Genomic DNA, 16,440 nt, shown 5'->3' with positions numbered 1-16,440 from the left:
TGTTCAGAACATCGACGGCAATGTTATTTGATTAACCTGCCAGAACAGATAAAAAATCTGTGGTCGATAACCGGTGCATTACCATTTATATAGACTAAACGTGTAGCACAGAGTTCCCCCCCCCCCCATCTCTTTTCCTATCCTATCTTTTATTTGGCAAAAATGGCTGCAGCAAGATACAAGAAAATGTCAGTGGCAGACCTAGTGAACTTGTGTGAAGAAAAAGGCATTGTGACTTATAGGAAAAAGAAATCGCAATTGGTCGAGGACTTGTTGCGACTGAATACCCAGCCGGAGCAGATGCTGGGAGAGCACACTCCTGGTTCAGACGGTGCTGTAACTGGAGCAGAGGGAAGTGAGCGGTTGGAGCACAGTAACCCACTTCCAGACCCGGAGGAAAACGGAACCGCGTCTGAACCGATCGCTTTAAATGCTGAGGAGCATGACAGCCGGCAGGAGCCCGCCCATGCCAACCGTTCCTGTGTTTTTGAGGCTGGAATGCAGCATGCTTTACAAAGACTGGCGGATACAAATCCTGAGCTGTACCTGCAGATTGTCAGAGAAAACGCTGACCGCTCAGAACGCCAGGCGGAACGGGAAGCCTCGGAACGCAGGTGGCTTGCCGAGAAAGAAGCGGAAAGAGAGGAGAGAGCAGCCGCACGCAGACATGACCTTGAAATGGCCAGACTGCGAGCACCAGGCCAAAATAACCGACCCGGACACTTATTTACACTCATTTGAAAAGACTTGCCGTCAGCATCATCTGCCCCAGGAGCAGTGGGCGAGATATCTGACACCCAACTTGCGTGACAAAGCGCTTGAGGCGTTTGTGGACTTACCCGCGTAGAAAGACAATGACTATGAGGCAATAAAAGCTGCAATTATCGCCAAATACCAGCTGACCCCAGAGGTCTATCGCAAAAAGTTTCGCTCCCTGCAGAAAGGCCACACCGACTCTTACACTGACCTGGAGAGTCGCCTGCTGACTGTGTTCAGGCAGTGGTCGCGGGGCCTCAAAAAAGACTCTCACCAAGGTCTGGAGGATCTCATCGTACAGGAGCAGTTGCTGAACTGCTGCACTCCGGATGTCCGGCAGTTTGTCTTGGAGCGGAAGCCTGACTCCGCCAAAACTGCCGCAGAACTTGCAGACACTTTTGTGGCCACCCGTGTGCCGGACAGCCGCAAACCTCCAGCCCAGGGCTGGAAAGGGGGGAGACCTATGCAACCCAGCTCTCCTCCCCCTGCTAACCGTGGGAATCGGGTCCCACAGCCACAGAGGCCGGATGCTGCACCTGCTACTCATCCGCCTGATGCCACATATGTTCCGAAGTGTTACCACTGTGGACAGCGAGGTCACCTCAAGTCTGCCTGCCCCGAGGTGAGGACGCCGTCTCCAGAGCCTAGCGCAGAAGTGGCTAGCGCATCCTCTACTGCACACGCCTACCTCGTCATGGGAGCAGCAAATCCTCGACTTTCCGAAAATCATCAAGTCGTGGAAGTTAACGACCAGATCGCTGTTGGTTTCCGTGACACAGGCGCAGAGCTTACCTTGGTTCGCTCTCATCTTGTAGCCAGGGAGAATTTCCTGCCTAATGAGTGTGTCACACTTGTGGGAGTTGGTGGCGCACACGCACGCATCGCCAAAGCTCGTGTTGTTCTCAATTGGGGAAGGGGACGCCAGTCAAAAGTTGTGGGGGTGACAGATGACATCCCAGTGCCTGTGCTGTTGGGCACCGATCTTGGCACCCTACGATCCTTTTATGAACCTGTGATCAACACCCCGGATTGCCAGTCTGGACCCACTCAGGTACTGTACAAGCTTGGGGTGGGACAGAGTGAGGCAGCCAGGGTAATGGTACCTAGCCCTCCTAGGGAAGGAGGCAAGGAAGAGGTACCTGATTCTAATGGACAGCTGTCTAATCACAGTTTGTCTGATTCTAAACCTGTCACTGTTGTTTCAGATACCTGTGTACATGATGTGAAAAATGAACGTAACTGTGATGTTAATGTTGTACCAGATGTTGCTAATAGATTTCATACTGAATCTCCTATTACTAAAAATGATTTATGTTTAAGTGTGATTGCCTCTAACCTAAGAGGTAACAGTCTTGTGTTGCCTGGGTCATATCCGTGCAGGGCAGTGGAAGCAGGCCAGGTGTCAGAGCAGGCAGCTGGGGGCCTAGACCTCCCCTCCTGCTATGACAGCCAGAGTGCTCCACCATTGCCTGCTGTTAACAAACAGCTGGTGGAGACAGGCCGTGCCATCCCTGTCTCACCCTTGCATGTCTTCCCCTTGCAGAAGCAACCCAATTCAAAACTGCCCAGAGGTTCACCCTCTATCCTTCCTGGAGAAGGGGCAAGCCTAGACACCCAGGTGAAGGCTAATTCATTTTTTAAAATGTGCTCTAATGGCCACCTAGGTTGTGCTGACCAAAATGTTGTGCCAAGGTGTAGTCAGTTAGAGCAGGGGTATGCCACGCTGTTTCCAGATTCGCAGGCTGACACCCGAGAGTCAGGAAGTGACCCGGATGTCAGCCAACGACTCTCCCCCTTACAGGAAGCGCTACGCAAACCCAGCCAAGCCTTTAGAGGTAAGCCTGTTGGTGTGCATCGCACCGTCCGCAAAGCGGACACTGGCACACACCGGACCATGAGGCCTTATGCTTCTGGTGAGTTGTCTAAAGGGCAGTCAGATAAGAAGTCGAGAACCCGTTCAGTAGCTAAGCGGCGCGTAGAGCGGGTCTGGCAGACCCACTCTGTGCGTCCGACTGGTAGGGGAGAGATGTGACGAATATTACGGAAAGTCGTGCGCAAAATCGCCATCGATTTTCGCATGGTTGTGCACAGTTCCTGTCAGTCCTGGGTAAATGCACAATAGATGTCAATTTCCCTCTCTCTTACTGGGAGCAGCAGCCCTCCCCCACATCCTGTGTCAGGAAAGAACTTCACAAGTGGCTCACTCCCCTGCCGAGAAGCCATTTGGTCACTCAGCTCATCTCCACCAAACCAGCTCAAACTGGTTGAGATTCAAATTTCCCTCCAAGCTCATAGCCTCACACAAAGAGAACGTTAACTTATTAATAATTCAAAATAGGTTTGGCACAGCAAGACAAAAATTACATTTTCTGATACCTAGGAGACAGTTCTATCGTTCACCTAAAGTGCACGTTTCTAGATATCAGGAATCCATAGAGAAACCACTTTATCCGGCCTGCGTAGAGCGAATGCGACAGACTAGGCATGTATAGCCTCGTTTAATAGAGAGTCGCGAGCCGTTTACGAATATAGTCTCGGATTTGCGATACACTAATCTTGGGCCAAGTCACACAAATTATTAATAAATTGGTACATTTCTTGCTCTAAGTCTGAGGGTGGCAACCTGGCTTCCAGGAGATAACCCTGGCTTAAACACACCTACTTTCCAGGTAGTGACAGCCCCAAACTCAGGTCCTATAAAAGGGGGGCGGGACCAAACCTGACCAGTTCTTCAATCGACCAGGGAAGTCCAGACATGTGCTCAAGGAGAACCGGGCGCATGTTGTGTACAAAGGACTTTTAACCTGAAGGCCTACCTTTTGAACTGGACTATTTTTCTTCATGCTTCAAATGGACTGCTCAGCTAACTAAGTAAGAACTTTCTGATTTTATTCCTTTTTATTTTTAAGCTCTGTGTTTATGTGTTAATAGGTGTATATAACTGTATGTAATGCATTTTTGTTTTTAAACATTTAAAAATCGTTTAGCGGTTATGACCTGTTGCTGAACATACACAATCGTACCTATTCTCCTGAAATCGCTACCCTGTGTTTAATAGAAGTATACACTTATAACCCGTATGTGATAACCCGGCCCAGATATAACGATCTGACCCAGATTCTTGCATACTGCTAAGGGTTAATAGAGCGTTCTCGAAGTCCTAGTATAATTACAGTAGCGGGCTGTGTAACTCGCTTGGTGGCAGATCTTTGAATTGTATGTGTGTGGTGAATCGGTTGGTATCAGAACGCTCCCTTCGCGAGTCAGTTCATCAAATTGCGAACGCAGGTTACCCTTCGTGATGAACAAATGACCGTGTGAAAGGACTTCTGACGCTGATCGACTGACCCACCCGCAGACCGGCCTAGCGGTCTGTGACACCGGAGACTTCCTGTATTTTCCGCTCTGCCGCCGCATGAGGGGGGGCCCCGAGGTGAGGGGGGGAGGACAGGAGTCGGGGCCCCCAGGTTAAAAAAAATAAAAAGTAAAATAAAAAAACCAGCAATACTTAATGGGCCCCTGAAGCAACGGAACTTCAGGGGCCCTCGTGCGGCGTCACGGCCTGCACGGCCGTATGTCCGCCACTGGTTTTACTGACAGGTTCTCTTTATCTCAAATGCTCTTTCTCTCTCTCTCTTTCTTAGGCCTTATACTCAAGTAACATAAATAACACATTGATTAAATTTTCATATCAGGCTTTTGGTAAATAACTGAACAACAAATAAACTGATGAACTGAAGCACTGATGCAGGCTGACAGGCAAAATGTCAGTATCACTGCTAGCGGCTGAGCTTATTTCACTGAGGGGTTTATCAGAGGCTACTCACTTCTGGTAACAAAATTCACTCACTCTTACTATACTTGGCCACAGTCTCTGTTTCTTTGGCAAGACAGTGCTATATTGCAGAAATGAACTGTTTATTTTCACAATGTCACTGTTTCTTTAAGGCTTTATCAGACAGGCAGATTTTAGTCACACCACCTTCATCAGAGGATACCATTCAGTATGCTGGGGTTAACTGTCACTTCTCTCAGACAACCACCACTGAACTCTGGCCCCTTTCTGATCACAACCTGTGGCTTGATGCTGGCGCAATGCCTATACTCAGCTGGCTTGACAGTGTCTCTCTCCTCCTTTGCGCCGCCTGGATCTGGCCTCCTGTTGCTTTAAAACGGTCTCCGGTTGCTGCCTGGGCTCTGTCACTTCTGCCCTCACTCTCCTTGGTGGTCTGGTTCACTGCCAATGAGCCCCCTCTCTGCCTCATGGGGTGGCTGCTACGGCTGCTCTGCACTGGTGTCTGCCCCCCCTCTCTCACTGCCACCTGACTAACTTTCTCCCCTGAGGAGAACTGGTTTTAACCAGTTCCTTCAGCCTGTGTCTCGCACGCCCTGCCTACTGCGCCTGCGCTGTCTCCGCTCTGCTCGCGGGGGGCTTCTGGAAGATTTCCCCCTCTGCATATGCAGTTGCTTAGCAACCCTGTCCATGCGACTATATGGGCGCTTTAGGCCTATCTATGCGCCGTTTTCGTTCCACAACACCACATTTAAAGGCACAGTTTACTCTAACATGTTAATATCACATTACATATGTAAATTACACTCCTGATTTACACTCCACTCCTTTAAAGGGCTACATACTGTGAAGAAACGCGGAAAAGCCGCCGCATGGACGCAGGATGAGGCGGCTGTTTCCGCGGCTGGCATAGCGGAACGGGGAGAAACCGCTGCGTCTGATGCGGCGGTTTGCGCGCACAGGCCTGCTCTCTGACAGTCTGACCAGGCGCGGGGAGGCCACCGCATGTGCAGATAGCGGTGCGTCTCACCCCGCGTGCAGGCCAGCAGAGACATTGCAAAGCGTGACTGGTGTGGCTGGGACTGATAGTCCACACAGGTTCAGAATGACGCACGCACGTGCTGAGAGGCAGAGTTTATATGACAGCCAGAAGAAGGTCAGCTGACCAAGCTGGTCAGCTGACATTTCCACCACTTTTCATTGGTCCAGCACTTAGGGGAGGCGCTGGAAGCGCTGATGTATATATACTGGGTGCTGGTAATTTCTCTGGTGTCTGGCGTTGCGATCACTACGTGGTAGCACTCAGACCTTGTCAGTATCTGTGTTCTAGCATAGTTTCCAAAGGCGTTGATGATCACGGAGCTCACACCTTAGCGTTAGGAATATTGAACTGTATTATTTGTTATGACCTTCTGCTTGCCTGACTAATCCTCCTGAAACTCTGATTCTGTACCTTGCTATTTCTGATATCCTGTTGCCAAACTCTGCTCGTTCCTGGACTCTGTACCTGCCTCCTGATTCTGTACCTCGTTATTCTGATTCTCCGTTGCCAAACCCTGCCTGTTATTGGATTCCGTATCTGCCTTCTGATTCTGTACTTTATCTGTCTGTGTGTTGATGACCTGGCTTGGCCGACCTCGAGAACTAGCCTTACTGTTAGAGGCAGTTCCCAGATCTGTTAGTGACACCCTCTCATTGGTGTCACTCACACTCTGTCCTTCCTACTCTCTGCTTAGCTCCTCCCCCGGGAGAGTCTAGGCCTACGGAAGGAACATACTTCTGTGTGTATTCAAAGTGTTACTGTTGCACTAACACTCACTCGTTACTCAGGTGTCCAGAGGTTAGAATATATATCTGATTATCGGTGATACTGCAGATCATCAATAATCGGGTATATTCTGCATTCTCGGTGATACTGCAGTTCACCGGTAATCAGACGCTCTCTGTGTTACACCGATTGTTACACATACGTAATGATTTTTAATGTTAAAGAGACTCTGTAACAAAATTGTCAGCCATATTTCTTCTATCCTATAAGTTCCTATACATGTTCTAATGTGGTCTGTGTTACTGCAGCCTTTCCTAGTTACACAGTGGCTGTATTATCTCTGTTATACAATCTAATCGTCTTTCCTCTGTCGTCTTTGTCGGGCTCAGGCACTCAGGCTGGAATGTGCAGCTCTGCTTGTGATAGGATAGAAGCTATACACACCCTCTTCAAGCCCCTGTGTGAGTCACAGACTGAGCTTCTCTGAGCCTATCACAAGCCATGTCTTTTGTTTGTAAACACTGCCTACAACTGGCAATTACAAGACAGGATTGCAGCAGGGAGTGGCAGAAACAGCACAGAGGGGCCCAGGAGAACATCATGAGTACAGATTCTCTTTAATATCTTTTTGTTATTATTTCCTGTCTGTTTTTACAACAGTATTTATCATTAACCAAGTCTGTCAACAATGTTTATCGTTATCAGATTTGGTTATCCACCCGCGTCATTTCGTTGTCCAGCCGGGCCCTTTTTTCACTGCGACCTTTTTTCATGCATGCTACCACACACCATTCAATTCCTGCCAAAATTGATCTGATTTTTCCAACCTTTGTAATCAATTTTAATCAAGAAAAACAACAATTTTGATCAAATTTATTTAACAAAAAAAATATTTATCGAATTTTTTCCACATTTTTCTAAACAAACACAGTTCACTAGAAGATGCTACTATTTTCCTAGCCACCAAAAATCATTTTTATTTATAAACATTTACCTGAATGTCATCACATGATTCTCTGTGGTGACAATCTGCCATTTTAAACCCTTTTTTTTTTTGTCCTATCCTCTGTGATGAATTTTGCTGAAGGTTAATTGATCTGTTTTATTCTGACAGAGCAAATTGTACATCCTAGGTGGTCCAACTCAAGTCCTGATCTAGTAAGTATAATAACTGAGTAAAAAGTAAATGTAAATAAACAGAGAAAAACGTGAGGCCACATCTAAGGGTGAATTTACACAAAAAGCAGCTATGGTCTCCAAATGATTTTTGAGGATCTGGCAATAAAGGCCATATAACTGGCACAGTGGTTTGTGTGCTTGCAACATAGTCAATTTAGTACTGAGCATGATCTGTTAGCTAGAGTTACGCGGCGCCCTCATATCATGAAACCAAAACTCCAAGTCAAGGGTCACTGTGCCCTAACGCATGCATTATGTATGCAAACCTATTCCCGGATACACATAGGAGAGAATCTTTTGCTATAACTTTTACATTATTAAAGCTATCTGAAAATGTCTCACCTGATTTATTACCACTTCAACCCATTAAGGACCAGGCTATTTTTTACAAATTAGGCCACTGCAGCTTTAAGGGCTCACTCAGGGCGTAACAACACAGCACGCAAGTGATCCCACCCCCCTTTTTTCCGCCCACCAACAGGGCTTTCTCTTGGGAGGGCTCTGATCCCTGTTGAGTTGTTTGTTTTTGTTTTTTTATTATTATTATTATTATTATTATTTTCATGGGGGGGGGGAGGGAATAAATGTGCTATTTTTTTTATTTATTTTACAGTAAACCCACCTTCCCTCCTCCTGCCAGCCAATCCCTGTGATCAGTTCTCATAGACATCAGCTTATGAGAGCCGATCGCTCTTGTGCCTCCAGAGGGGACAGGCGAGTGACACAGCTGCTATAGATTGCAGCGCTGTACAATGTAAATAGATGGCAGTTTCGCCGTCTAACAGTCTCCAAGCGGCTGAAATTTTTTAACAAAGGTGCCTAAATAGAGTAAAAACATCTAAAAGTAGTTTAAAAAGGGGGAAGTGGTGGACTTAACTCCTTCAACAAAATACAGACAGGGATTCGTTATTTTATATCAAAAAAACCATTTATTTATAACAAAACTTCACTTTGCAATGTGTTTCGCGGGCACACTCCTGCTTCATCAGGCAATAATCGAAGTAACGCCAAAAATCTGTAGCGTGGCACTCAGCCACGGGAGTGTGCCCACCAAACGCCTTGCAAAGTGCAGTTTTTTTTAATAAATAAATATTATTTTTGAAATAAAATAACGAATCTCTGTCTGTATTTCGTTGAGGGAGGTAAGTCCACCGCTTCCACCTTTTTAACCCTCCTGGCGGTCTATTAAAAACCGCCAGGGGGCAGCGCAGCCGTTTTTTTGATTTATTTATTTTTTTAAATCATGTAGCGAGCCTAGGGCTCGCTACATGATAGCCGCTGCTCAGCGGCATCCCCCCAGCCCCGCCGATCGCCTCCGGTGAACGCGATTTCCTGGAGGGCTTCCCCCGTCGCCATGGCGACGGGGCGGGATGATGTCACCGACGTCATGGACGTTGTGACGTCTAAGGGAGTCCCGATCCACCCCTCGCCGCTGCCTGGCGCTGATAGGCCAGGCAGCGCAGAGGTCTAGGGGGGGGGCTGTGTTGCGACGCGGATAGCGGCGATCGAGCGCGGGGCGGCGGCGATCGAAGTGCTGACGCAGCTAGCAAAGTGCTAGCTGCGTTCAGCAAAAAAAAAATTACACAAATCGGCCCAGCAGGGCCTGAGAAAACCTCCTGCGCGGCTTACCCTGAACTATGTTCGGGGTTACCGACAGGAAGGTTAAACTGTTTTTAGATGTTTTTACTCTATTTTGGCGCCTCTGTTCAAAAATTTCAGCAGTATCTAGTCCACCCCAGGTGGAGGGGCGTTACCCTGCCTTTCTTCCTATCTACAGAGAGCGACTTCTTAAACCTGAGTGGGGTCAGGTTACAATTCTCCCAACCTGCAATTACAGTGGTTGCCTTTGTGGTAACCCATGTTTGTGAGTATAAGTTCACACTTTATACAATATTTTTCTGAATATCAGTATAACCCAGTATAACAAGTTAGAACTCTTTACTGAAGAAAATCATGCAGAGATATATCATACCGTACACTGCCATCAGGAAATATAGTTTACGTAGAACAGAGAGGAACATAGAGAACACAGGAAATAACAATCCCATAAAGATCATCATTTCATTTTACACACAAAGTAGGAGGTCTGGAGTGGCACACCTTACCGTATGTGTGGATGGGTGCATAACCCGGGTGTCACTCCACACCCAATACGTAATAGCAAAGTCCAACTTTGGTTAGCATACCATTTGTAGATTCTGAAGTATTTTATTCTCCACATCATATTGTCTGCACTCTCTGATGAAGGAGACCCTCCGTGGTCCCAGAACAATTGTCAATTTATGTGTTGACTTATGATGTAAAGAATATAATACTTCACAATCTACAAATGGTGTGCTAACCAACTTTGGACTTTACATTTAGACACAGTGACATCTTGTGGTTGTTTTACTACACTGCAGTGTAAGCTAATGTTATTAAATCTCTGACAGTATTACCATAAGTAACATTGTAGTGGTATATGATATACACAGCTTTATGCATGGAAAGACACTAGGACTATCAAAGCCTAAATATAGAATTAATAAGGATCCAAATTTAGGAGGAACTTTACTGAAAAATAGTAGCAGGGCGGAAAAATAAATCAATACATTGCAGTGAGAAGTTAAAATAAAAGAGAAATCAAGAAATGACTGATATTTGCCATGTAATTTGTTCATGTTGATGCACAAGGAGCCTGCACACAATCATCTTTACTACCGGCAGACATGAAAAAAAAACTAGTCAGCACCAATTGCCCTTCTCTATAAACAACAATTCTATAGGCTAAAAGGTTGTTGTTGTTTTTTTTGTTTTGTTTTGTTTTTTTAATAGATATACATACGGTATGCACAGACGGAGATACAAATTGCTTGGCAGTAGGAAACAGTTGTTATTTCCCACAATGCAACAAGGCTCACAGACAGGAAACTGTCATGACCATGGTAATGACATATGATGACAAAGACAAATAACATTTATATTGTGCTCTTCTCCTGGCAAACTCAAACCGCCAGAGCTACAGCCACTCGGACGGGCTCTATAGGCAGCAACAGTGTTAGTTGGTGGTGGCTGGATGGTGTAAGGGTTAAGGGCTCTGCCTCCGACACGGGCGACCTGGGTTCAAATCTCAGCTCTGCCAGGTCAGTAAGCCAGCACCTATTCAGTAGGAGACCTTAGGCAAGTCTCCCTAACACTGCTACTGCCTATAGAGCGCATCCTAGTGGCTTCAGCTCTGGCGCTTAGAGTCCGTCAGGAGAAAAGTGTGATATAAGTGTTGGTACTGAATAGGTACTGGCTTACATCTATCCATGATGACATGGTTTAAAGGACAACTGAAGTGAGAGGAATATGGAGGCTGCCTTATTTATTTCCTTTTAAACAATACCAGTTTCCTGGCAGCCCTGCTGATCTATTTGGCTGCAGTAGTGTCTGAATCACACCAGAAACAAGAATGAAGTTAATCTTGTCAGATGTGACAACAATGTCAGAAACACCTGATCTGCTGCATGCTTGTTCAGGGTCTTTGGCTGAAAGTATTAGAGGCAGAGGAACAGCGGGGTAGCCAGGCAATTGGTATTTCTTGAAAGGAAATAAATATGGCAGCCTCCATATCCCTCTCTCCAGTGGCGTAGCTAAGAAGCTGTGGGTCCCAGTGCAAGTTTAGCATTGGGGCCCCCCAAGCATGCTATAGATAACAATTGATAGAACACACCAAAACCAATCAAGGACAACCACAGTATCAGAGGTGCAAGAAGGGGATGGGAAACAGTGTGTTAATGATCACTACTATTTAAATCAACGATAGAAGTGACCAATAAAGAGCTAATACTGAGTTTGGGGGGTGGGCCCCTCTAGCCCAAGGGGCCCGATGCGGTCACTACCTCTGCACCCCTGATTGCTACCCCACCGCCTCTCCTTCGGCTGTCCTTTAACCACAATATCAGCCATACAGAACCCCTGTGATGATCCGTTTGAGAAAAGGTAAAGATTTCTCATGGGAAAGGGGGAATCAGCTACTGATTGGGATGAAGTTCAATCCGTAGTTACAATTCCTCTTTAAAGGGACTCCGAGCAGTGCAGAAACTATGGAAAGATGCATATCATTTTAAAGCTCTCTTACTCCTCTTTCCAATGATATATAAACCGCCGCCCTACGCCTTTTAGTTTTCGCTATTTTCGCGATTGAAATTGCCGCGGCCACGATTTCAATCACGAAAATAGAGAAAACTAAAAGGCGTAGGGAAACGATTTAGGTGTCGCCAGAAAGAGGAGAAAGAGAGCTTTAAAATGATATCCATCTTTCCATAGTTACATTGTATTACACAGGGCGACACTTTCCCCAGTGTCAGCAGCTCCATTCAGCAGAAAAAGTCGCCCTGTGTAATACAATGTAACTATGGAAAGATGGATATCATTTTAAAGCTCTCTTTCTCCTCTTTCTGGCAACACCTAAATCGTCGCCCTACGCCTTTTAGTTTTCTTTATTTTCGCGATTGAAATCGCGGCCGCGGCAATTTCAATCGCGAAAATAGCGAAAACTAAAAGGCGTAGGGTGGCGGTTTATATATCATTGGAAAGAGGAGAAAGAGAGCTTTAAAATGATATGCATCTTTCAATAGTTTCTGCACTGCTCAGAGTCCCTTTAAATCAGAGCCAGGACCCAACACTTTACTAGAATTATATACAGCAGGCATCCGAGATGGTGTTATGCCCTGTATGATCCAACGTGGTAAATGTGCAGCTGTGACCCATTCATGCTCTGCTTTATCTTTCAGAACCCTATCCAAAGGATGTGGATCTTTTATTGCAAAGTCACCATCATTTGTGCTGCTTTTTTTGTTTTTGTTGTTTTGTTTTTGTGGTACAATCAAAAAGTTTTGCAGTGGTGAAAAGACAAGATGACTTTAATGCCTGTGTGCATTGAACTTGCTCCAAGCCACACAGCTTGTAAGCTGGAATTTTATCATTGCCATTTTATCATTGAGAGGAAGAGTCCCAATGGATGCTCCGGACACAAGCCTTGATGTTTTGGACACGGCTGGACTTGTATTGCTCTCCTTTATAGACAAATCCACACTACCAGATTTCCTAAATTGATCCACTAACCGAACACCTGAAGAATCCGAAAAATGTTGTATGGGAGAAGTACCGTGTTTCCCCTAAAGTAAGACATCCCCTGAGAATAAGACCTAGCAGGAATTTCAAGAATGCTTGAAATGTAAGACATCCCCCGAATTTAAGCCCTAGCTGCAGCCCACATGACACCAGCAAGTCACGCTGAATACAAAGCCTGGATGCAGGAAAGCAGCAGTATAACGTGAGTTCTACACAGTCCTATATAAGTGTCAGGCAATTTGTGTTTTTGTTGGAGCCAGCCCTCCTGATCTGTCGTGATAAGCATCAGCAGCACATCACCTCTTCCCAGGACACACAGCTTATCCTATGCTCTGGGGAGCCTGACAGAGTTCTCTGTCTGCAAGAAATAGACTTTTACTCACATGATCAGCAGAATCAATTTCTTTTAAGTGAGAGCCAATATCTGCAAACCACAAGCTCTGTGTATGTTGCACGTGTTTAAGCATGGCATACAGTATGTACATTTTGTATAGGAAAACTACCAGTGTTTGCCCAAAAATAAGACATCCTCTGAAAATAAGCCCTAGCACATCTTATAGCGCAAAAATTAATATAAGACAGTGTCTTATTTTCGGGGCAACACAGTAAATATACATATCTAGCCATAGCTTCACAGTTTCCACTCAAGCACATCAAGGGAGCTACTAAGGTTTTTGTGGCCCATGACTGTAGGAGGCGGGCACAAATAGGTGCCCACTGCCCACAGTCATAGTCCCCTCCTCCTCTAAAAATAGGTAGCTAAAGGTGCCCCCCCCCCCTCCAAAAAAACAAAACAAAATAGGAACCATCCAGTAAAGGTAGGTAGCCAAATGTGCACTTCCCATTATAGGTATCGACCCCCAGTATAGGTAGTCAAAGGTGCCCCCCCAACATTGGTGTCAGTGGGGGTATGCAGCTTCCTGCTGCCTCCCAATCCCATCCAACACTCACAGACCTGCAGATCAGTGGCGGCCCGCAGAGACAAGAGCAGCACACAGTAACCGTGGGGCACACTTCAGATGCAGGAAATGAGCAATGACAATTTTACAGTGGTGGTTAGTGATGTCAGCTTACACATTTTTATCTTTAGGGTGGATTCCCACTCTGAAAATTGCATAACAGACGCATTATAACCAGGGGCCCCGGTGCAAGTTGTACATGGGGTCCCCCAAGCACTCTATACATAACAATACGGTGCACCAAAATCTGCCAAGGATTTCTGCAGTGTCAGAGGTGCAAGGGATGGGAAACAGTTTGGTAATAAGTACTACTATTTAAAGCATCTATAGAAGTGATTATTAATAGCAAAGGGCCAATAAAGAGCTAATATTGTGCTTGAGGGAGGGCCCTTCAGGGCCCCTCTGACCCAAGGGCCCCAATGCGGTAGCAACCTCTATTGCTACGCCACTGTTTATAACGTGTGAGAACTGCAATAGACACTGTGCGGATTTTGTTACTATTAAGTTTCTGATTTTATTTTTTGTGCCTTTTGAATGCAAATTTTGTGCTTTTTTATGCATATGAATAAGGTTAATTTACATTAAAATGCATGTATTAAACTTCAAATTCACATGGACATTTTAGCATACCATACATGGGAAAAACATTTACATTGTTTAGAGCTTACAATTCACACTGAAAAGGCTGGCTCTGAGCAAAGACTCCTCATATATATCTTCATAAATTCACTTGTCTCTAATAGAAAAAGCAAGCTCTCCCCTATTACAAGAGGCTGGACCTGTGGTGGACAGTAGGGGCAGCAGGGGCATGGTGGGGGCTGTTCCTAATGGGAACTTGGTGGATCAACATCAACCTAAGTATATTAGGAACAGACAAACAAAAAAACCTCTAAAATTAGTTTTCACATTGGTCATTATTACTGACCCTCTTAACTCTAATTTATGGCCCTATCTGGAAACAACATGCCAACCGGTCAGCAAGCCCTCAAAGTGTTCCCAAGTGCTCCCGTTTGACACAGGTGAAGGCTGAAAACATGTTCTAACCAAGAGCAGATTAGTTTTACTTGTGGAACTCTTGTGCAGTAAACTGGGGTTAAACAGAGGATCAACACAGTCTGTAGTTCCTCGTACAGATTTCATTAACCAGTATACAGTATGTTTAATTAAGAAAACATATGGATGCGATCAGCTTATAGGACAACTGACCTGAGAGGGATATGGATGCTGCCATATTTGTTTCCTTTTAATTAATCCACATTGCTTGGCTGTCCTGATAATCCTCTGCCTCTAGGCAGCACGGTGGTGTAGTGGTTAGTGCTTTCGCGTTGCAGCCCTCGAATCCCAGCCAGGTCAACATCTGCAAAGAGTTTGCATGGTTTCCCCATATGTGCATAGGTTTCCCCCGGGTACTCCGGTTTCCTCCAACATCCCAAAAACATACAGATAAGTTAATTGGCTTCCCCCTGAATTGGCCCTAGACTATGATACATACGCTACTCCATACATACATAGACATAGGACTATAGTAGGGACTAGATTGTGAGCTCCTCTGAGGGACAGTTAAGTGACAAGACAATATACTCTGTACAGTGCTGCGGAAGATGTCGGCGCTATATAAATACTAAATAATAATAATACTTTCAGTCATAGACCCTAAACAAGCATGCAGATAAGATGTTTGACTTAAAGGAAACAGGCGTTTCCATAAAAAGTAGATCTACTTACCGGGGACCCCTGCCAGTCTATCTGTCTGTCCCTTGCCTCAGCTTTGCTCCCAGCTGGTGTACCGGGGTTCCCTCCTTTGCAACTGGCAACCTGGCGAAGTAGGGGGCTTCTGTGTCTTCATGAGCCTGTGACCACGCTGCTCGTTGTCGCACACCTATGGCCAGGAGCATTCTGTACAGGCGTATACTGGTCCAACACCGGGTAATTAGATCTCTTTTTTTTTAAGAAATGCCTGATATTTCCTTTAAAGAGACTCTGTAACAACATTTTGAGCCTTATTTCTTCTATCCTATAAGTTCCTATACCTGTTCTAATGTGGTCTGAATTACTGCAGCCTTTCCTAGTTGCACAGTGGCTGTTGTATCTCTGTTATATAATCTAATCTTCTTTCCTCTGACGGCTTTGTCGGCTCAGGCAGGAACGTGCTGCTCTGCTGTGATAGGTAGAAGCTATACACACCCTCTCCACGCCCCCTGCAGGCTCTGTGTGAGTCACAGACTGAGCTGCTCTCAGCCTATCACATTCTGGTTAACAGCTATGTCTTTTGTTTGTAAACACTGCCTAAAACTCGCAATTGCAAGCCAGGATTGCAGCAGGGAGTGGCAGAAACAGCACAGAGGGGCCCAGGAGAACATAATGAATAGAATGGTATGCTTTTTATTGTAAGAATTTTAGAGTACAGATTCTCTTTAAGTTTGACTGCATTTGCTGCATGTATGTTTCAGGTGTTGGATTCCAACAGTACCGACGCTTGAAAGATCATAAAAGTATTGTTTAAAAGGAAATAAAAATGTCAGCCTCCATATTCCTCTGAGGTCATTTGTCCTTTAATATAGATAATCTTGTTAAAGTATGTTACTGTATGTTACTGTAGAAGAAGTGCTCTGTTTATGTATATTATTTATGGTCAGCCATGGTCATTCACTACATATAAAGGTTTTACTCCCACATTGATAGACATGCACAATATTATCCTACAGTAGTGTTTTATTCACTGTAAGGCCTGGGGCCCAGTAGTGGTGCTTTTGTAATGCTTGCCGACCATCAGCAATCGTAAAAGCTCTGCAAATGTGGAGCGCTATAAGGGTGTATCCACCCGATAATGAAGCAATTGCAATAACGAAGCAATGGCAGAAGCGCTGCATGCAACATTTTTAAAGCAA

Source organism: Hyperolius riggenbachi, chromosome 7, assembly GCF_040937935.1.
Source record: "Hyperolius riggenbachi isolate aHypRig1 chromosome 7, aHypRig1.pri, whole genome shotgun sequence".
NCBI classification, from domain to species: domain Eukaryota; kingdom Metazoa; phylum Chordata; class Amphibia; order Anura; family Hyperoliidae; genus Hyperolius; species Hyperolius riggenbachi.
Note: the sequence above shows the minus strand (reverse complement) of the source record.